General features: G+C 39.9%; 1 protein-coding gene across 1 annotated transcript in view; it reads left to right on the top strand.

Annotated features, from left to right (window-relative positions):
* The window catches only part of ASTN1 (astrotactin 1), a 463,118-nt gene that overhangs the window by 70,193 nt on the left and 370,203 nt on the right, over positions 1-22,722 (top strand). The gene's annotated exons all lie outside the window — the stretch shown is intronic.

The raw sequence follows: 22,722 nt of genomic DNA on the forward strand, positions 1-22,722 counted from the left end.
ATGGTAGACCTGGGAGAAGGAGGGAGGGAAGCAGTTAGGGAGAGAAATGGAATGGGGCAGTTGGGAAGAGAAAGGGAGAGAAATTGGACCTGGGGATGGAAGGAAGGGAGAAATGTTAGGCCTGTGGGTGGAAGGGAGAGAGAGATGCAAGAAATCTTTTTTTTTCTCCATCTCATTGTTAGGCATCAAGGGAGGAGGGAAGAACAACAATTAGAAAAAAGAGGGAGCAAATTGTTAGACCATGGGGGAAGGGGTAAGAGGAGGGGAGATGGACCCTTGGAAGAGCAGGAGGGAAGAGAGCTGGGATAAGAAGATGCTAGAGGATGGAGAGAAAGGAACAGGGGATATAGCCTGACCAGTGGAGAGAGGGAGAGGTATTCTGAAAGTGGTGAGCCATTTGGATGAGGTTAAAAGGGAGATGACAATTTCATGGACGCCCATTGGGAAAACTCACGTCTAATGGAATAGGCGCGGGCATGGAATGGGCGTGGTCTGGGTGAGGCTTCAATATGGGCATCCTTTGATTCATTTGCATAACGCATGCCTATATCATAGACAAATGAAAATCAGGTCTACTTTTCAGCATAGTTTGGGCTTTAGATAGACCTGAGTTCTATGGATGGAACTTAGGCACAATTTGGACATCCTTAATGCAATCTGCTAAATAGCTCTCTGGGTTTTTATTTTTGCTTTATTAAGCTCAAAATAGGGTACATCAAAATAGGGCACATGCAAAACCTTCTATTTTTGTGGACAAACAGCAATGCTATTTGCTAATTAGAGGAAAGATCCATTAACAGAAGCACAGCACATGAAAAACACAGCTTTATGTTTCTTGCTAAAATGCTACCCTTTTTTTCTGACTAAACAGTGCTCCAATCAGCTCATTCTTGAAAGCAAAGAAAGCACATGAAAAAAATATAGATTGCATATATAACTTCATTTGCAAAAGTTTAAAAACAGAAAAAACAGATACAGACCTTAGCATGGCTTCTACTTCATTGCAAATGGAGATGTGCAGCTGCACAATGCTGACCTCATTGTGAGATCATCAAGGTGCACCTGCAAGGTAGAATGCCACAATTAAAATATGTGCTGGGATTTGAACCTATGACCTCTGGAAGATGGGAACATGGCTTTTACCCATTAAGCCACAGCAGCTTCCACTAATGTCTTTCTTCCTCAAATCTGATATGATAGCTTAGTGATCTGCTAAGCTATGATCTTGTTAGGTATTTTCACCTTCACATGGCTAGGATCACTAAGTTCTCATAGTAGAGATCCCCATGAGTGAAAGGAAGCGGCTATGGCGGGTTTTGTTGGACTCAGCCCCCCCTCCCCTAATATGAATAAAACAGTACATACCTGTCTGTAGAACAACAGCATCTGATATGGGAAAGTTTAGTGGAGCATCACACAGGTATCTTAAGTAGCCGGGTGGATAGGCTAATGAGCCATATAGAGGAGGACCATAAGCCACTCTAACCACTACATTTATGGTGGAAAGTATGAGCCCACCATAAATAAGGTATGGAAGAATAACATTCAGGCTGAGAACTATGATTTTAGCATATATTTTACTAACTAAATTAATCAAAGATATAGGCCTATAATTGTCCGCAGTTGTTGTATCTCTACTTGGTTTAGGTTTAACTACTATTTTAGCTTCTACAAAAGTATCTGAAACATATTGATCTTGTATTATATTATTAAAAAGCATCTGTAATAAAGGGGCCAGGTCTACAACAAAAGATTTATAGAATTCTGCTGAGAAGCCATCCATACCAAGAGCTTTGTTTAGAAGGGATTATTTAATAGCTGCAAAGATTTCTGAAATCGTAATGGGAGACTCTAGATTTTTAACCTGATTGACATTAAGTGTGGGAAGTTTCACTTTGGAAATAAATGCATCCATATCAGCAATAGAGGCAGTAGTTTCAGAGGAATATAATGATTTATTAAAAATTTAGTAAATATATTTGTGATATCTGAATCTTTTGTAAATACAGTGCCATCTGAATTTTTCGAAGAGATGAATCTATGTTTTTTACATTTACCCGTCAGTTAATTGGCAAGCAATATGTCTGCTTTATTGTGTTCAGCATAATAACGTGTTCCAATATTAGCTTTTGTTGAGAAGCAAACTTTGAACAAATGGAATTATATTTTCTTCTTAGATCATTCAGAGAATGATATGTAGAGTATTTAGATGTAGATGCATATTGATGTTCAAGATACTTAATGTCAGAGTCCAGAGAATCTAAAGTAACTCCCTGCTGTCTTTGCATTTAATATAATAACTGATAATAACACTTCTACATCTCACCAAGTGATAGTTGAATTGTCTTCCACTTTATTATGAGAAAAATAATATTTAAATGCATTTTGGATTGCAGAGATAAAACCTTCTTATTAAGCAAGATAGAATTAATGAAATTCAGTTTTTATGAATGGGATAAAATCAAGTATAATTTAAATTGCTGCATAATCAGATATAGTGAGCAAATGCATTTTGAAATCTATAATATGTGGAGTTAGAGGAGTGGAGGAGAGAAAAAAAGTCAATACGTAAATGGGTGTTGTGTGAGATCAAATTCAGATGGCTGATGCCTTGTGTAATCGAAACAGCTTTTTGCACTTATCCAGGGATATTTTGGCCTCTGAATCCTGCTGTGCACCCAGAGCTGAAAGGGGCATTTTTGGAGGAATGGTTAGGGTAGGATATGGGCGGGATGTGGGCTGACCTAGACTTAGTCGTCATGCAGGTATAATCGAATGTTTGACAAGACTGCCTAGGCAAAACTATTACATTGTGAGTTAGACAATGTAAAGACAGGCATAAGTGCTCAAAAGGAATTGAAAGTGACCAGATAACCACTGCAGAGACAAAGCAAAGATCCCACACACACTCTACCCATGTTCAATGACCTCATCGAACTCCCACAAAGTTCAGAAAAACATGCATACCTTCCTCCGGAACATCAGCACCTGGCATAGGAAAGCCTAGTAGAGCTGCACAGAGGTGGCTTAAGTAGCCTGGGGGGTGGGCTAGTAGACCATAGAGAGAAGGACCCAGGACCATAAGCCACTCTAATCACTACATTCATGGAGGAAAATGTGAGCCCTCCAAAAACTCCCCAAACCCTACTGTACTGCCATATAGGTGCTACCTGCAGCCATAAGGGCTATTGGGGTTCTAGACAGATGGATATAGTGGGTTCTGGGGGGGTTCTGGTAAGATGTCTATGTGGTACCCTTTTTGTGCCCCTCTGCACTTTTGCCATGTCTGGGTGGCCAGTCCATCACAATGCTGGCCCCTCCCACATCCAAAAGGTCTTGTTCTGCATGTTTGGGACTTGAACAAATTTTTGGTTGAGAATGTGGTCTAAAGATAGACGTAGTGTCAGTCTGGACGATCAAACGCCTGGAAGTACAGATAGACAATTTTTGAAAAATAAATAAATAAATAAAAATTTAGATGTGCTTTGAGAATGGACATTTTGCCACTGTTTACTTTAGGCAACTAGCGCCCTATGTCCAAATCAAACAGACATTTTATTTTTATTATGCCCCTCCAAGTCAGAGAGAGATCCCCTATCCGTTGATATCTACAGGATTTAATAAGATGAATACAAACTAATCCCTTAACTTAAAAAGTATTACTATGGTTTGAAAATATGAAGAAAGTTAAGTCTATTGATGGATGATGATTGTGGTGTAATAAGTCTGCATGCTGAATTGGTATGCTAAGCAGCGACACCACTGAGGTCTATAGATGTCTTATTCTGGGACAAAGTGAATTTTGTTGCTATCGGAAAGAATTTGGAAGTGCCTGATAACCGATCACCGTATAGAAACACATTAGAGACCATCCCTGCTTGACAGACAATACAAAGTATTCAAGAAAGACATATAGGGCAGTGTCTCTCAAACCTTTTAGCTCTGGCCACAAAATAGAACAAATGTTTTTCGTGCCACATTTTAATTGAAATTATACAATTGCAAAACCAACAAAAAAAATTAAATTTGAGAGTTATTTATTTAAAGTTCTTTAAGCTGTGTATGGGTGAAGCAAAAGGAGATGGAATAGAATTGCTAAACAATGCGATAGATGCGTTGTGTTTTTTTTAGTGCAAATTAACTCAAATGTGGCTCAGTAGTTGGACAAGCAAACGCGCATTTCATCATCCACCCTCTGCAGTCATTCTCTTTTTTTTCGATTTAATTGCTGTCAGAGCTGAAAGTCCAAGTTTGCAAAGATAAGAAGATCCAAATGGTAACAAAGCCTTGATTGCTTTGTTGCTCAAGTTAGGATGACTACTGCATAAAAAAATAAACTAAAATTACTTGCCGTTAGTTTTCAAGGACCTATCACGTCAAAGAATGATGCTTGTCTGGGCGCCTGTATCCTTATGCACACAGATGCTCATAACATTGACAGACTCTTGCATACAGACGCACATGTCATCTATTCTAGTGTATACTTATTAAGAGAACTTTTAAAAATAAAGTACATTTCTGGAATCTGTCGTAGAACACCTGGAATCTCTTCGGGGCACACCACTGTGTTGTTGCACACAGTTTGACAGACACTGAGATAGGGCAAATAAGGGAATGAATTACTGGGGGAATGATTAAATAGCGTCACTATCCGAATAACCATCTGAATAACTTAGGACATCAAACAGCCATTCAAAATACAATTGCTGCTATCCAGATAGTGCTGCCAGCTCACCCTTCCGTCCGGATATTGAACAACACCCACTATCTAGATAGTGCTTGCTGAATACGTAGATTTTTTTTTGCTGCAGCAGCCAGTATTTAAAGCAAATGCTCACTGCTGAGGGCTCAGTGTCAGGGAGCTAATGTTTAAAAATTCTTTTATGCCTCAATCTTTAAAATTCTAGGCAGTTTACAGTATTGCATATGAATGCACACAATGCAACATACAATACTAATGCAACCAACGTGCAACAGGCGTCCAGGAAAGCAGTTTTATTAGCACTTGGATGTTCCAGCAATCAGGACATCCAAATGCCAATTTAGGCATTTTCGGGGACATTGTAGTTTTTTTGATTATGAGCCCCATGACAATTACCACTCTTGCCAAACATAAGACGACGACGACGGCTAAAGTGGCTGATACTATGCAGTCTCCCCATGGTTAAAATCTAAAATTTATAACTTACTGGCATAAACAGTTTGAATACTGGTGCCGTTCCTGACGAAGCTCTTTTACTATGAGCGAAACGGAGATCTTCCATCGTCATGCCATGAAGCTAAGTACTTCATAATTCATATAGGTTGAATGAGAAAGCACTTTGTGAGAGATGAAAAAATCAGCACATCAATAACATTTAGAAATAAATATGCAAATGAGCAAATAAGATGGGCATAATATAGAATCAAGTTTTAAAATTAAATACAGTTTGGAAAAGAAGAAAATAATAATTAAGGAAAAATAAATAAATAAAAGCAGTTTTTGATAAAATTGAGAAAATAGGAGAATATACAGGACCAATGATAGCTCACTTCTTGGTTATTGGCTTGTGACATACATCGGGCCTCTAGCTGTGAGCGCTTGAGATCCTTAAGTATTTCTCCTGTATATCCAGTTGGATATTTTCTCTTGTGTTTTAGCCAAATTTGATGATTATTTAGTGTGTTTCACAGAAATTTTGAAGGTTATTGAGAAACATAAGTCTGCAACAGCAACTGAAGACATGGAAGGGAAGGGAAGGCAGCCTGTGGAACTGAAGTTTTACATTTCCAAGGTGATACCTGCTGTGTTAATTTCTTTTTTTTTTTTTTTGTTTTGGGCTCATGTACTTATGATTCAATTTGAAAGCACTTGTTCTTACTACATCAACTAGATAGATGACCTTTACCTACTTGAAAAGCTATTAGGCATTCTGATGGATGAATTCCAGTCTTTCTGGCAGCTAAATTTAAACATTTTTGGTTCAGTAACTTCCTTCTGCTTACTGGGCTTCTAGCTGAATAGGAACCGGCCCTTTCAGGGGCTGTGGAGCCATAAGTCTTCATTTACATCATAAATCTATTCTACAGAGCTGCATAAAAAAAAAAAAATCTGAATTGTGCCTTTCATGCATTTCTGGGAATTAGATTAGTTTTCAATTTAAACTGTAATGATTAGATTGTATGTAAAGCTCTGCATGGCGTTACCCCCGCTTATCTCTAAGTGGCTTTGTTGCCCTCTGCCCTCTTGAGCTACATTTTGAAGAGGATGTGTTGATATGTATTTTTCAGGTGACAGCTCATCTTTTCAAGAAGGCATTCTTATAAGAAGGACGAAGTATTTAGATTCCTATGAGTATTCATTGTATTAGCTGGTTTTATCTGTTTTTATTGCTTCCTTGAACTAGGAAGGTGTATAAATATTTTAAAATAAATTAAAAAAAAATGTTATTTATTTAGTCAACAAGCACTTATATGACACAAATTGGCAATCCTAAACAGCTTACAATATAGCATAAGACAGGCATGCCTTAGGGCTCCTTTTATTTATTTATTCAATTTTCTATACCATTCTCCCAGGAGAGCTCAGAACGGTTTACATGAATTTATTCAGGTACTCAAGCATTTTTCCCTGTCTGTCCCGGTGGGCTCACAATCTAGCTAATGTACCTGGGGCAATGGGGGGATTAAGTGACTTGCCCAGGGTCACAAGGAGCAGTGTGGGTTTGAACCCATAACCCCAGGGTGCTGAGGCTGTAGCTTTAACCACTGCACCACACTCTCCCCTTTTACTAAGGTGTGCTAGCGTTTTTAGTGCGCACTACATTGCCGCGTGCGCTAACCCCGCGCTACGTGCCAAAAACTAATGCCAGCTCAATGGAGGCATTAGCGTCTAGCACGTGCGGCATTTCAGTGCACGCTAAGCACGCACTAAAACTGCTAGCGCAGCTTAGTAAAAGGAGCTCTTAGTTCAGTGCTTGTGGGCTACAAACAGCCCATATTTTCAGGGAAATTTTCAGGGAAATATATGAGGGAAATTTTCATGCCCTCTAACTTTGTTGACCATGAGGCTGTAGAGCCACGGTGGGTGGCTGAAATATGGCAGTTTGCAGTTTATCAAAGTTTACTGCCAAGCTGGTATGGATTTATACAGTTTACTTTAAAATATAATAAAATAATTAAAATGGGAATAGAACATCGTAGAGGGGCATTTTCCATAGGACATCTAAGTCTGAGGTTGGACATTTTGGGCAAGATGTCCATAAAACCAGTACAAAAAATGTCCATTTTCAAAGCTAAATGTCTATCTTTTATTTTCGAAAATGACCTAAGCATACGTTATGGCACTGAGACGTCTCTCTTTTTTGGCCATTTTCAAAAATAAAAACATCCACATGAAAATTGCACAAAAGCAAGTTTTCTAGATGTACCTGACTACCTTGCCTGATCACGGTAGGGGAATTCCCATCAGCTAAGCTAGTTTCAGAGATTCCCCCTGCCAGGATCAGCTGAACTGGCAGGGAGATTTCTCTCTCCCTCCCTCCCAGGCACCGATCCCTCATCCCCCTCCACAGAGAACCCCCACACTATTTCAGCTTGAACAATGACTTTTTTCTACCCACAAATGCTCATTGAAACTTCCATGCTTTACTCTGAATAGTCTTCCCCTATCCTACTCGCTAGCTATTAAGATTCTTAGAGTTACCATAGATAACTCATTGTCATTCCACTCACACATTTCTACTGTTGTCTCTTCTTCATTCTTCAGACTTCGTCAGCTTCATTCTATTCGGTCACTCCTAAACTGCGCCTTTCTTCAGACTCTTTTGCACTCCAGGGTCACTTCCAAGCTCGATTACTGTAATTCTCTCTTAGTTGGACTTCCCCAATGCCAGCTTCATCATTTTCAACTTGTACAAAACACTACTCTCTGTTTTCTTTATAGCCACTCAAAATATGATCACATCACTCCTTTGCTCAAATCCGATAGCATACAGAATGCCATTCAAGTACAATGTCCTTAGCTTACAGATTCAGTCCTCTGGGCTTCCTTCATTTCTGCTCTGTTTTCTGACCCCCTATTTCTGCAGTAGGAACCTCTGTCCCTCCCACTAACACCTGTTATCTGGGCTGTCTTTTCAGCAGATATTTCATGATATTAATCGAGATTTTAGTTCAGACATGGTCAACTCCAGTCCTCGAGGGCCAGAATCCAATTGAGTTTTCAGGATTTCCCCAATGAGTATGCATTGAAACAGTGCATGCAAATAGATCTCATTCATATTCATTGGGGAAATCCTGAAAACCCGATTGGATTCCGGCCCTCGAGGACCAGAGTTGCCTACCCCTGTTCTAGTTTCTCTGTTATGAATCCTATTTTGTGGAACTCCCTACAGTTATACTTGAGGTCTGAAAAATCTCTTCAGTATTTTAAGTACATAAGAACATAAGAAATGCCTCCACCGAATCAGACCTTTGGTCCATCCAGTCCGGTGACCCACACACGCGGAGGCCAATCCAGTTAAAAGCGTGGAGGGTATAATCAAAAGAAACGTCTAAGTCCGTTTTGGCCTAACTCACAAGTCATCCAAAGTCAGACACGGGAAAAAGTCCATTTTCAAAAAATACGTTCAACATATTTTTTTTCCCCAGATAATAGTCCAATTGTACTTCCAGCCGTCTGATCGTCCAGACTGCTAAGTCGTCCATCTTTATACCCCATTTTTATCCAAAAATTCATCCAAGTCAAAAACGCCTAGAAAAAGACCTTTTGGACATGGGAGGGGCCAGAAAAGTAAGGGACTGGATACCCAGACATGGCAACAGAGTAGTGGGGCACCTTACAGGGCACTGCTGTGAACTTCACAAAAAGGGTGCCACATAAACATCTCATAATAGCTCCCTTTTGGGTCATGATGAGCCCCCCAAAACACCCCCAGAATCTATTAGACCCACCTATCTAACACCCTAATAGCCCTTATAGCTGCAGGAGCCACTTATATGACAGTACAGAAGGGGGTTTTTTTGGGGGGGGGCGGGTGCACATGTTTCTCCGTGAATGTAGTGATTAGAGTGGCTTATGGGCCTGGGTCCTCCTCTCCATGGTTCACTAACCCACCCCCAAGACCACTTAAGCCACTTCTGTGCAGCTCTACTAGGCTTTCCTATGCCAGGTGCTGATGTTCTGGTAGCAGATATGTAAAGTTGTTGTTACAATTTTTTTTTTATGGGAGTGTGGGTGGGGGTGGGGTCAGTGATCACTGGGGCTGTATGTGTGGGTCTGTACTATGTGTCTGCAGTGCTTATCTGGTCACTTTGGATACCTTTTGTGGACATAGACCTGGTTTTAGATGGCCTAAGTCACAACGTCCAAGATCCGTCTAGGCAGTGTTGTAAAACCTTCGGTTATACATGCAGCACGACTAAGTCTATGATGACCCACGTCCTGCCCAAATCCCACCCTCATCTCTCCTCCTAAAACACCCCTTTTAACTCTGGTTGTTCAGCAGCACTGTGAAGGCCTAAGTCGTTTTTAAATACGTCTAAAACCCTGTTCGATTATCGGCACTTGGACGTTTTTTGTTACTGATCGTCCAAGTGACAATTTAGGCCGGTTTTTAGATGTTTTTCTGTTTCGATTATGAGTCCCTTATTATTTCACAAAGGCATTTGTAACACCTCTTTTATAGACGAAGTCTTCCTATGGTTAATACAAATGCTTTTTCTCCTTCTTCTTCCATTCCCTTTATCTTTTGTTGCTTTCCTTTATGTCTTTTCCCTCAACATATGGTAAACCTTGCCTTCCTTGTTAACCTATTTCTGTCCTGTTTGTTTCCTTGCCTGGTTTTATTACCCTGTCAGTTTTTACTTTTTAAATTTTATCCCCGTTATTATTGTAAACCACTTTGGTTTAACATTTTCTGTTAATAATTGCAGTTTATCAAATAAAAATAACTGTAACTGCTATTATGACGTCCAAGTGCCGACTTAGGCTGGTTTTTGGATGTCTCAAAGTTTTGATTATGAGCTTCATATTCTTTAGACAGGACAGATCTACTACATACATTAATAAAAAGAAGAAGAAAAGAAAAAAAAAAATCCCACATATATTTTATTTTTGCATATTCTTCAGCAGCGGCCCCTTGGTCTAGGCCAGGGGTGTCCAACCTTTTGGCTTCCCTGGGCCGCATTGGCCAACAAAAATGTTTCTGGGGCCGCACAAACGCTTCAGCAAGACAGAGAAGGGAGCCGGCAAGACGGTAAATACCCGGGGGCAGCAGAGGAAAACACTACATCGCCCTCGACTGGGGCCGCACAAATACTTCACGGGGCCGCATTTTGGACACCCCTGGTCTAGGTCATATGATTCTCACTTTTGGTTTTAGAGCTCCTTGGTTCAAACCCAGGAAAGCCCTTGCTTTGCAGAGCAACTTCAAAGGGGTGACCAGAGAATTGGACAGAGGGAGTGTGCTACAGTAGATGTGGTGTATTTAGATTTTAGTAAAGCGTTTGGCATTGTTCCTCAAAGGTGTCTAATAAATAAACTGAATGCCTTCAGGATGGGCCCCAAAGTAACGGACTGAGTCAGCAACCCTCAACATCAGTGCCTGCAATTTCCCCCTCATCGTTAGAGTTTTCCTGCTGGCAGATCAAATGGTATGGTACTGGCACCCGAGTCTGACACTGGTAGTAGCACGGCTCATACGGCTCTCATGTGTAGCAAATTCTGCTCGTAGGTGGTAAATTCCTGCTGCAGGTGAAAACCACTAGAGGAACTCAGCTGAATTGGCCAGACTAGAATATGACTGACAGTACATAGCATGCTTCCTTTTGAAGCACTATGTACTATTGGTGTGACAACCTGTGGACTGTCCCTGGGTGATGGAGAGGTGGAGGGGATAGATGTGCTGGAGTCAGACCTGGGAAAAATGAACAGACTTTTTAAAATGAACAGATTTTTTAAAACAATGTTGGCTGTTTTTTAAAAAAATTTTCTCTATGGTTGAACATTTTTATATTATTTTCTTTCATTTCTGTAGTTCACTGATTTGTTTAATGCATATTAAATAGTGTCCTTTTGCATTATCAAATTATAGCGCATTCTAATGCAAAATGATATGGATTAAAACAAATGAAAATCAATCCCAATTTTTCTTTATTAGAGGTCCCAACATATCCCCTGAACAAATTTAATCATTTTCTGAGGTAGTTGAGTGGGGAGCTCTGGACCACTTGATGTGGATTGTGGAATGACTGTCTAAGAAGAGTGCATATTTGTTTATTCAGTTTTCCATACTGTTTTCCCAAGGGAGCTCAGAACAGTTTACATGCACTCAAGCATTTTTCCCTGTTGGGCTCACAATCTATCTAATGTACCTGGAGTAATGGGGGGATTAGGTGATTTGCTTATGGTCACAGGAAGCAGAGAGGTTTTGAACCCACAACCTCAGTTTGACCCCTGTGCCACTCTCTCCCCCATATGCTTTTCCTGTGTTTTTTTTTTTTAATAGGTTTCAAGCAGGGACAGCCTCTTAGGTGTATCTATATAGTGCTGCCTATACCTAGTAACACTATAGAAATGTTAAACGGTAGCAATAGCAGGCCGTGACATTTAATCTGTGAAAGAATTCTCAATACTGCTTGTCAAGCCTTATTGCTTAAAAAACAAGCATTCTCCTTGTTAAGTGGAATGTACAAGTTATCTCAGAGTCTGACCCATTGGTTGATTGATGAAGTCTGTTGGTTTTCAGCCTATGCCTGGGATGATTGTCTTTTCGTCCTTCAGCGATTACTGTGATAATGATCTGGGATGTTAAGGAGGTGCTGCTCCAAATCACTATGTCACCAGCTGAGCATCCATCCACAGCAGGGACGCTGAAAAAGACTAGACATCTGGATTGGAGCTTCCTTCCATCTGGCTGGGATATTTTCAGCGTGGGACCCTTGACCCCTGGTTTCTTTTCAGAGGACTCTATGTCCTTTGGAAAATATGAAGAAAATGGAAGTGGGTGTTTTTAGGAACACCAAAGCACGAATACTAACTCAATGACTGATATTAAAAGAACTTTACCTGTTAGGTTACAAAAGTTAGACAGTTCTAAATCTTAATAGATGCTGGCACTGTCATATAGACATTGGGATGCTGGATCATCTGTTGTTCTATTGTCCTTTGATACTTAACTTTTGGAAGTTGATAAGGGGACAGATTAATGTTATACTTGAGTCATCAATTCCATTGACTTATGAAGCAGTCGTATGTGGAACATTATTACATATAAGCCCCCATGGACCGATATAAATGCCGTATTTTCCTAATCACGACAGGGATAGCCATGCAGATGATAACCCGTAATTGGAAAAATTACGATCGCCTGAATTTTCCTTTTTGGTGGGCGAACCTATGCTTTAGTTATAGGTATGAAAAAATGAATGCTGAAATGCTGGGGCATAGTAACATATTTAAACTGATTTGGGGCCCGTTGACATCTTATATTACTTCTCTGTAGTTGTTTTTTTGTCTTTAATTCTGTGCCATCTCCTTGCACATCCAGGGCGGGAGGGAGGGAAGGAGGTGGGATTGTGTTATTCTATTATTTTAAATAAGTGTAGATTATTGAAAGAGTATATACGTGGTGATTAATCAATGGGTGGGATAAAATGATTGATTTTGAATATCTGTAAGTTGAATGTGGTTTTCTTGACTTTGTTATATGTTCTTATACCTGTGTATTGCACTGTTAATATTTATAAATTAATAAAGATTTAGAAAAAAAAACCCAACAAAAAAAACTTTACCTGCTCTTCTTTTCATATATTTTTTCTTTCCTTCTGATAGCTTCTCTCTCTCTGTGAGATTTTTGTCTCATCGTATTCATTTTTTATCCTTCTTTTAACTCTCATTATTTATAAGAATTTCTGCACATCTTTCATTTTCAGAGAAGCTACTTAATTCTCACTCACATCCTTTCTTTTCATTTCATTCTGTAATGTCTTTTCTATCATCCTGCCTTCTTTCTTACCATTGGCAGTCACATTTTCTTCTTTATTTTCTTTCAACTTTTTCATTCTTCATTTCTCTTTTTCGTTTATTCTACTTTCTCCTTTTTCAAGCTGTTCTTTTCTTGTTGCCCTAGCCCTAGTTTTTGTCTCTGTTCTTTCTATTTGTATTTTTCCTTCACTATCAGGTTGTTTCTTTCCTTTGTGCTTCTAATCTCTCTTGGCTATATATCACAGATGGTTCCAACATCCATCAGCAGCTGCTATTATTGGTGTGGTAGCAAGTTTAACACTTCTTCCAGGCAGATATGGGACATCAAGGTAAAACCACACAAGTCATTACTGGCACCATACAACTATTAACCCCTGACATATGCAGACTATTTATACAAGGCTATCAGATAAAGTTAATACTGGTGTTAATGGAACACACTTAACATCTTAAAGAATTCATGAGGGACTTGGTCTGTCATCAATATCTTTCCAACTTTGAACCCTGAAAGACTCGTCCTTCTTATTTTCACACTGTTTTACTGCTTTTCCTGAGAAAAGTATATCCAACTTTATAATGGCCTTTTTGAAAAAAAAAAAAATAGGATGTTTGCGATCTTTGGTTTTTCTTCTACATATCCAGATGCAGTAACAACCAAGAGGTGGGTGGTATTTTTTTTTTTTTATTAGACCAATTCAAAGATATCGCTTGCAACCTGAGTATTAATCTTCAGTTCTCCATTGTTTTTTTTAGCTCTGAAATATGTAAAATACAAGAAAAACATCGGTGCCTCTCCATCTTGGTCAATGTTAAAATGGTATAAATTAAAGTACCATATTGAAGAAAGATGCATAGAACAAAGCAGTCCAAATCAACATACTTTTACAAAATGGTGTTAAGCCCTGAAGTGTACTTACACCCCCTTTTACAAAACCATAGTGCGTTTTTTAGCTCCGGCCATGGTGGTAACAGCTCTGATGCCCACAGGAATTCTATGAGCGTTAGATTTGTTACCATTGCAGTAAACCATGCTACAATTTGTAAAAGCGGGGTTTAGCTTGTGAAAAACAAGCTACCACAAAATGCCTTATGTAGTGATATTTTGCCTGTTTGGACTTGCTAAACCACATGTTTCTTATTTATTTTTCAATATTTTTTCCAGGGGGCATGTCATGGCTGGAGAATGGGCAAGGAAGTGTTTATTTATTTATTTAATTTGTTATCTATCCCATTTTCCCCAAAGAGCTCAGAGTGGGTTACGGGTTAAACATACATAATATACAATTAGCAGGTTACAATTTGCGCTGGATTTATCCTAATTTGACACATACTAGGGATCTAATACCAATATACGATAGTATATAGTTTACAGGTTACAATTTGCCATAGTTCCAGTGCTAGGTTAACCAGCTAGCGATAATCGTGTGCTAGCTTGTTAATGCATAAGAACATAAGAATAGCCTTACCAATGGCCCAGTAGCCTGTTCTCACAGTGTTCAATCCAGGTCTCTAGTACCTGGCCAAAACCCAAGGAGTAGCAACATTCCATTCTACCGATCCAGGGTAAGCAGTGGCTTCCCCCATGTCTTTCTCAATAACAGACTATGGACTTTTTCTCAAGGAAATTGGCCAAACGCTATCCGCTCTTATCACAACTTCTGGCAATGCGTTCTAGAGCTTAACTATTCTCTGAGTAAAAAAAATATTTCCTCCTATTGGTTTTAAAAGTATTTCCCTGTAACTTCATCACGTGTCCCCTAGTCTTTGTAAGTTTTGACAGAGTGAAAAATCAATTCACTTGTACCCATTCTATTCCACTCAGAATTTTGTAGACTTCAATCATATCACCCTTCAGCCATCTCTTTTCCAAGCTGAAGAGCCCTAAGCTTTTCAGTCTTTCCTCATACGAGAGGAGTTCCATCCCCTTTATCATCTTGGTCACTCTTCTTTGAACCTTTTCTAGTGCCGCTATATCTTTCTTGAGATAAGGAGACAAGAATTGAATGCAATACTCCAGATGTGGTTGCATCATGGAGCGTTACAGGGGTATTATAATATTCTTAGTCTTGTTAGCCATCCCTTTTAAAATATTTCCTAGCATCCTGTTTGTTTTTGGCTGCTGCCAGACATTGGGTGGAATGTTTCATCGTAATGTCTACAATGATACCCAGATCCTTTTCTTGGATACTAACTTCTAAGGTGGCCCTAGCATCTGGTAACTGTGATTCAGGTTATTCTTCCCTATGTGCATCACTTTGCATTTGTTCACATTAAATTTCTTCTGCCACTTCCAAATTCCTAAGGTCTGCCTGTAATTTTTCACAATCTGCATACGTTTTAACAACTTTGAACAGTTTAGTGTCATCCACAAATTTCATCATCACACTCATTCCAATTTCCAGATTCTTTATAAATAAGTTAAATAGCATCAGTCCCAGTACAGACCCCTGTGGCACTCCACAGTTTACTCTCCTCCATTGAAAAAAATGACCATTTCACCTTACCTCTGTTTTCTATCCGATAATCAATTCCTAATCCACAACTGAACTTTGCCACCTATCCCATGACTATTTAATTTTTGCAGGAGCCTCTCATGAGGAACATTATCAAAAGCTTTCTGAAAATCTAGATAAACTATATCAACCAGATCACCTTTATCCAAATGTTAATTTACACCTTCAAAGAAGTCAAGCAAATTGGTGAGGCAAGATTTCCCTCAGCTGAACCCATGCTGACTCTGTCTCATTAAATCATGTTTGTCTACATATTCTAAAATTTTATTTTTTATAATTGTTTCCACCATTTTGCCCAGCACTGAAGTCAGGCTTACTGGTCTGTAATTTCCAGGATCTCCTGTGGAACCCTTTTTAAAAATCAGTGTAACATTGGCCACCCTCCAGTCTTCAGGTACTACAGATTCTATAAACAGCACCTGAATTTAGGCATCCAGATCGGCTCACCTAGCCAATCTAAGCTCCTAACTTAGCCCCCCCCATTTATCAAACTGCACTGCCAAGCATTGCAAGCTAAATATCAAGTCACTCATTCTATTCCTATGATTCTATTTCATAATCATCCCGATTATATAGCTTCCAATCCCCCTAATGCCCCCAAACAGCAAAACCCATTAGGTTCCTTTCTGATCCAAAGTCACACCCACATATATCCTTTGGAATTCTCCACTTGACTCTCCCCAGCCTCTCATTACTCCAGTCCTTCTTCCACCCATCTGGCTGCAGCTTAAGGTACTACCATTAGGAGTCATCTTTCCATATATTTAAATCTAGTTGCCTAGTTCTTAAAATATTATAGTGCCAACCTGCAAATATATTGCCCACATATTAGTATTTCTGAATCATCTCACACAACTCGAGGTCCAATGGAAACTGTACTATCTAAGATCTTAAGGAAATTTGGACCAATCCTTTACTTACCAGGTTGCTTAGTATGGAATACATTACTGAGTAAGATTAAGTTTCAAACTAAATTAAGAACATAAGAATAGCCTTACTGGATCAGAACAATGGTCCATCTAGACCAGTATCCTGTCTTCATGGAGGCCAAACTTGGCAAAAACCCATATAGTAGCAGCATGCCATGCCGCCGATCCAGGGCAAGCAGTGGCTTCTCCCATGTCTGTCTCAACAGCAGTTTATGGACTTTTCCTCCAGGAACTTGTCCAAACCTTTTTTTAAAACCAGCTACCACATCCTTTGGCAGCGCATTCCAAAGCTTACCTATTCTCTGAGGGAAAAACTATTTCCCCCTATTGGTTTTAAATGTATTACTCTGTAACTTCATTAAGTGTCCCCTAGTCTTTGTAAATCTTAATGCAGTAAAAAAAAAAATCAATCCACTTATACGCATTCTACACCGCTTAAGATATTGTAGACTTTGATCATATCGCCCTTCAACCGTCTCTTTTCCAAGCTGAAGAGCCCTAACCTCTTTAGTCTTTCCTCGTATGAGAGGAATTCCATCCTCTTTATCATCTTGGTTGCTCTTCTTTGAACCTTTTCTAGTGTTGCTGTATCTTTTTGGAGATAAGGATTCTGTTATGTAAAAAGTTGAAAACATTTACTATATTTAAGAAATGTTTTGGATATTAATTGTAGTTTTTAAATGGCAAATTCATTACTATACTTCCTGGAAATAACTAGTTAATCTTTTTGTAAACTGCTTTAGATTGGGAGGTTATTTGTATTTGTTAAAAAAAAAAAAAAGCCCCAGATATTCAGCACAGCTATCCAGATAGCAGCTAGCACTAAATATCTGGGAATCAGCACTGACTGGTCGTACTATGGTAATTGCAATATTTGGACCTCTAACCAGATAGCAAACTGGATAACCTCTGGCTTTGCCCAAGTTCCTCCCCTGGCCTGCCTCAATACTGTCCAAATAGTGCCAAAACAGGCACGTTCTGTTTAATATTCCACTAGCCAACATTTATCTAGTAAACAGCATATCCTAACAGGATAGGTGCCTTTAAATATTATTAAATAATGACAGACATATGACCAACATGCATGGGGCATCATGGTGTTTGCGCTGAATACTTGAATGGACAGATCACCTACTCAGCCCTTTTCTTCCATCTCAGAAGGCCAAGAAATAACAGCCAGCCACAAATTGAAGTTCCATAGTAACATATGAAACTTTGTAAGTCTATTTGCTTTGAAAATGAGCCTTCATGGGAGATCTCGCAAGCTTGCTCAAACTGGCAATGCCCACTTCAAGAATCTCTCTGAGCCATAGGCTGCAGGTCATTTTATTAATTTTATGATATTTCCTTTATTATTATTCATACGTAAGTTAATACATTTTCCAATAACAATAAAATTACTTAAATAACACCCAATCATAAATTGCATACGACTGCATTTTTGCCATACTTTGTTCATTGGTCATGTGATTTCTTGTCAATATTACTTCATTAGTAATTTTCCCTAACATTAGCAAATCTATAACTGTTTTAGTTAATCATCAAGTTTCAAGTTTATTATAATTTGTTAACCTGCTTATCCCATTTCTAAGCGGTGTACATAAGTAGATAAAATAAAACTGGGAATTACAGTAAATCATGCGATTACAAATCAAAAACAAACTTGTAGTGAAACAATAGGTTAGCAATTTATGGGGAAACATCTGAAATCATCATCTGTTTCTGTGTATTGGCCATTGTATAACAGTGAATTGTTCCCTGTTCTAGTATTTAAGTCTTAGGTCAGTAAACATGGCACTTCCTCTGTTCTGTCACTGGGACCCTCCATTACCCAAGACCAGACGCACTAAACAGGATCGATAAGACCGCGTGGGTCCACTCTGATGCAATTTTTGGCCGATTCTAAAAGAGCTATTAATTCACTAAAAATTTTGCATGCAATGATTCACGCTGAGACACATGATGCACCAGGGAGGGGAAGGCCAACCGTTGTGGACTGGCAGGCCTCTGGAGCAAGTGGAACCACATCCCTCCTGCTCCCAGCTTGTGAAAAAGGTACTGGGTGGGTTTGGGATGTGGGGGAGCATCTGGTAGCAGGAGGCAGTGGGCTTCTCTCCTGCCCTTTTTTTGTCAACGGGGGAAGAAGGGAGGGTAGGGGATGGTTCAGGGGTGGGCTGCTTCTTGGCGGGAGGGCGGGGACCTACGTTGGAAGAAAGGAGTTGGCATCCCTCTTGCCTTTCTTTCTTGTGCAGGGGGGGGTCATGATGGCAGGTGGGAGTGGACATCCCTTCTGCCATTTTTTCCTCACATGGGTGGGGGGTTGGCATGGCAGGAATGAGTGAGCATCCCTCCTGCTGTTTATGCTGCTGTGTGTGTGTGTGGGGGGGGGTTTCCGGTGTCAATGCCAGATCATCAGGGGGATGTTGGGAATGGCCATCATCGGTGGGGTGCGTGCATTTTTCTTTTTTTTCTATGGGGCAGATATTGTGCGTGTGTGGAGCATACACAGCATCTGTGCCCATTAAAAAAAAGAAAGGGCTGAACTATGGTTAGACAGGTAAGCGACTAATCTTGACCAGTCGCTTTTTTGGGATCGCTAAATCACCTGTTTTTCTTTTTTTTCTTTTTTGTGCATAGCCAAGCAATGTTAGTGCATCAATCGCTTGGCTAGTTTGCTTGGGGTTTTAGCTAATTTGCATGGTCAGACTAGAAAATGGGCGATGGAGTGGAAAAACACGCGGTGAACTGTTTTGTGCATCAAGTTGGCAAATGCGATTGTCGCTAAAGCAGTCAAAATCTGGTTTAGCTACGATCGCTGACTTTAGTGCCTCTTGGCCCCAACCTACGCAATGTAGCAACTGAGACAAACATCTATTTTAAACTTTAAGTAACAGCTTGCTAGTAATATTAAGCCAGGCAAATTATTCTCTTTTTCTGTGACACAATCCTTTCATTTAAGACAACCTGCTTACCTAGCAAATTTGATTATTCCATACACACTTCATAGGGCTCTTAGGTCCCTTGACTCTAATCATTTAGTTAGTCCTTCTTCCGCAAAGGCTCATTATGAGTCTATAAGGCACTCACGTGTTTTTCTTTTGGCCCCTATTTTAAGGAACAATCTTCCAAAGGATATTAGATGAGAATTTTTTTTTTTTAGAATTAAGATAATGCTTAAAACATTTTTTTTTTTTTGAGAAGGCATATCCTTGAGCGATTTGTCTCCGAGTCCGAAGCCAGGATTTTCAAAAATCCACATTAAAAAGCAATGGTCTGCGAAGGCAGCCATTTTGACACCGAATCTAAAAACCCGAGACATTCTTAAAAAATCGTGCATGCAAATAAGATCGCCGGACAGCATCGAAGGTTTCCTACATTTGCATATGCCCATCACTGATGGGTACATGTGCAGAAAAACCTCGTAAAAAACAAACACACTCTCCCACTGCCCCTGTGTTGTGATACAGTGGGAGAGTTGACCATTCTCTCCACTGCATCACAACACCCCTTCCCTAACATCCTGGCTGTGACCCCCCCACCCCCGGCAGCAGGAGAGATGCCCGCTCTCTCCTGCTGCACTAAAAAAAAAAATTCCTTCCCAACCTGACCCAAATGTTCTCTCCCCCAGCAACAGGAGAGATGCCCACTCTGTCCTGCTGCAAATAAAAAGATAATTTTTTTAAATTCCTGCCCGACCTGACCACCCCGCAGCAGGAGTAGTTACTAGTAGTTGCTAGTAGTTACCCCCCTCCCCTATCTCTGCTGTACCCCTCCCCTTACCTGAACAGATGAGCCAGCAGGATGGAGACAGACATCCTCATTGCAGCTGCTGCTGCTGCATCATCTAAACTTGGTATTCCCCTCCCTGCTGCATCTTGGGATGCACCGGGGAAGGGCCTGAGGCTCTGTTTGGCCCAGGGTGTTTAAGGCCCCTCAGATCCCTAGGACCCTTCCTGATGCATATAGGGAGGGGCCTGAGGCTCTGATTGGCCCAGGGTGTTTAAGGCCCCAACCATAGGTTGGTATGAGATGTATCGTCTGACAGACTATATGTGGTATTGGACAGGCGCCTTCCAAAGATTATGGAGGAAATTTCAAGACTGACGAAGCCGTTATTCCTATTCCTGATTGGGACATTTTGATTCTAGTGCTGGACTCCATTGGTGTTGTTCCTTTGTTTGGGGGGTTGGGGGTTGGGGGTTGGGGTTGGGAGGCTTGTCTTATATTTGGACTATGATTTCCAGATGCGCTGCAGAACCCACAGGGTACCTGATTGCTGTTTGTAAGCTTTGGGTTGGATTGCATTAATAAAATATAAGTTTAAAAAAAAAAAAATCCTTTAGGTCTTTCGACTGTTGGAAATATATAGATAATTTGTTCCACTCCATAGGCCCTACACAGGAGAACACACTTTTCCTTGTATTCTCATAATGAAGGCTTTTCGAAGACGGAACAATTAATAGTGGTTGGAGTAGCTGCACATCTCAACAAAGTGGGGTTACAAGTGCACCCATATTTGGACAATTGGCTAATCAGAGCCCCATCCCTAGCGGAGGGAAAGAAAGCAATGTCCACAGTGGTCCATGTGTTACAGAACATGGGATGGATAGTTAATTTCCGAGAGAGTCACTTGGTGCCGACACAATCTCTGGAGTATTTGGGGGCATGTTCAATACTGCAGAGAACCGTATGTATCTTTCAGAAGCATGCATACATGCTTACATGTGGATATAGGCGCATAACCGCCAAAATTCTACCTAAGCATTATTCTTTAAATACCGCTTTATATAGCATGTAATTGCAAGGGGGGTATAGGCATGGACAGACCTTAGGCAGAGCTTGGGCAGGGCTTAAACTTATGTGCAGCTCTAGACACTAAGGCCCAGCTTCTATAAATAGTGCCTAAAGATAGACACCAAACTTAATTCGTAAATTGGCTTAAATTATAAGCTTTAATAAGCTGATAATTGAATAAAAATTAATTAGGAGATAAGCACCTATCTTGTCAAGTGAGATTCTATAAAAGATAGGCACCTATCGCATGGTGCCTAATGGCGCCTAACACCAAAATAAGCATGTTGAGGGGTAGAGAAAGATTTAGGTGCTTCTAGGCACGCTTCTCTGAAGGACTTAGGTGTCTATAATGTAGTCCTTTAAAACCCTGGCTTATGTTACAGGTGCCTAAGTTTTAAGTTAGGTGCCACTAAGCATAATTCTGTAATGGGTGTCTAAGTGTGATTGACATGAAATAGGCACCTATCTTTTTAGAAGCCCAATTACAGAATATGGCCTTAAGGGTTGGATTCTATAAATGGTGCCTAGTTGTCAATCAACTGCTAGGCGCCACTTATAGAATCCCGCTTAGCAGTCCTAGGCGTACTTAGGTGTTGCTAGGCATTCTGGAGGTAGGCACTGGTATATTAGGACAGGTTTATATTTATATTAGGCCTAATTTACCAGCACCTAACATGGACGCCTAACAACGCCTAAGTCTACCACACACGTTCAATATGATAATTGCATATGCATGCCACCATAGCATGTTCCACACTTATATAACTAATATTTTATTATTTATTTGTTTTGAGCACATCTTTTTACTATGTGGTGGTCTCATGTATGAGAGTATTCTTATTGCATGATTCAATAAGTTTTATCATTATTTTAATTACATATTTATTTATTTAACTATTTATGTATGTTATGATTGTGTTTTTATTGGTATTTTTTATTTCTTTATGGTGGGTGAAATGTGGCCACGTCAGGTCATTGATATTAATAAATCGGACTTCTGATTATTTGGACTGATCTGCTCTTTGGGTTTGCGTATGATTTGTGATAGATCCTTGCAGTTTTTGGCTAAGGACAGAGAAGACTTGTATTCACCTATAAATGATCCAGCTTGTATGGCTAAAAGTTTGAACATACCCTTAGCATAGTGGGTTGTGGTAAGAGCAACGAAAAGTGATGCACGCAGGTGGAAATGGAGTAGTGGAAATGGTGAAACTGGTGCAACTGAGAGAAAACCCTTATATAAATTCAGCATTCTGTAGTGAATACACTGGCAGCCAGGCAGACTCTATGAGCCAGCATCGAGGCCCATGTCTAGATTTGTCCCATATAACATAGTACACACTTAAACATTCTCCAAGATTGATAGCTTCAATGAATATACCTTCTTTGGCATCCTTGGTTAGTGCTAGATTGTGTCTCTTTAGAAATTACACAGTAGTGATCTCTACTCTTAGCATCTCTTTCAAACAGTATTAACTCTCCTATTATATTACTCCACTCATATCTGTATTGTCATGTA

The sequence above is a fragment of the Geotrypetes seraphini genome, chromosome 12 (genome assembly GCF_902459505.1).
Source record: "Geotrypetes seraphini chromosome 12, aGeoSer1.1, whole genome shotgun sequence".
In the NCBI taxonomy this organism is placed as follows: Eukaryota; Metazoa; Chordata; class Amphibia; order Gymnophiona; family Dermophiidae; genus Geotrypetes; species Geotrypetes seraphini.